Source organism: Cebus imitator, unplaced genomic scaffold (genome assembly GCF_001604975.1).
Source record: "Cebus imitator isolate Cc_AM_T3 unplaced genomic scaffold, Cebus_imitator-1.0 Scaffold925, whole genome shotgun sequence".
Lineage (NCBI taxonomy): Eukaryota > Metazoa > Chordata > Mammalia > Primates > Cebidae > Cebus > Cebus imitator.
In genome coordinates, this window is record NW_016108240.1 from 29103 (window position 1) to 30438 (window position 1336).

The following is a 1336-nucleotide window of genomic DNA, read 5'->3' on the forward strand; positions in this document are numbered from 1 at the left end:
CTGGGATTACAGGCACGCACCACCATGCCCAGCTAATTTTTTGTAGTTTCAGTAGAGACGGGGTTTCACCATGTTGACCAGGATGGTCTCGATCTCTTGACCTCGTGATCCACCCGCCTCGGCCTCCCAAAGTGCTGGGATTACAGGCTTAAGCCACCGTGCCCAGCAAAGGAGCAGTTTTTACTTCTATGTTACTAGGTTGGTGCAAAAGTAATTGCAATTTTTGCCATTGAAAGTAATGGCAGTAGGGCACATTGGCTCATGCCTGTAATTTCAGCACTTTAGGAGGCAAAGGCGGATGGATCACTTGAGAGGTCAGGAGTTGGAGACCAGCCTGGCCAACATGGTTAGACCATGCCTCTATTTAAAAAGCAAAAATTAGCCTGGCATGGTGGAGGGTGCCTGTAATCCCAGCTACTTGGCAGGCTCAGCCAGGAGACTTGCTTGAACCCAGGAGGTGGACGTTGCTGTGAACTGAGATCATTCCAGCCTGGCAATAGAGCAAGATTCCACCTCAGAAAAGACAGGTAATTGCAAAAACCTCAATTATGTTTGCACCAACCAACAAAATAAGTTAGTTTTCCTCCCACTATTAACAATTGGGAAATAAACAAATGTACAAATTAAGTGTTTCCTGTAATTGGACAACAGATACTAAAGGGCTGTGATCCATGTGAGAAGTGAACAAATTACATGTGTCCTGTGACTGCCAAGCTTTCTACCTGGAGATATTTTCATTATCACTATAGAGGAAAAGGAAGCCAAACAAAATACAGTGGCCTCACTAAATTGCGAGATCAGAATTCATGGAGACTTAGGTAGCTAGATTTTGGGAGACAGAGACCTGGACAGGAGAAGCCTACACAGATAAAAAGGTAGCAACTTTTCATAAAGATTTAAGTTCCTAGCTGACAACTAATATGTGCATAAAAAGACTAAAATCCCATGCAGCTAGGAGGAGAGCAGTTAGTGGAAAGGTGTAAGTTCAACAATTTTTAGATGTAAAAAAGAACTGAAACATAAGCAAGTTCTGATGATCCTGAGTGAGAAAACTCCTTGAACACCTGGGGGGTACAGGAGAGCCGACAGATGGATGGCACCTTCCTGGCAGCAGGAAAAAACTAGCTCTAGAATAACAGCTGTTGTAACACTTGACCTAAGTTCCTTACAGATTCTGGATATTAGCCTTTTGATAGGTGCATGGTTTACAAATATTTTCTCCCATTCTGTAGGTTGCCTGTTTACTTTCTTTTTGTTTTTCTTTTCTCCCATTTATTTATTTTATTGCATTTTAGATTTTGGGGTACATGTGAAGAATATGCAAAATTGTTGCATA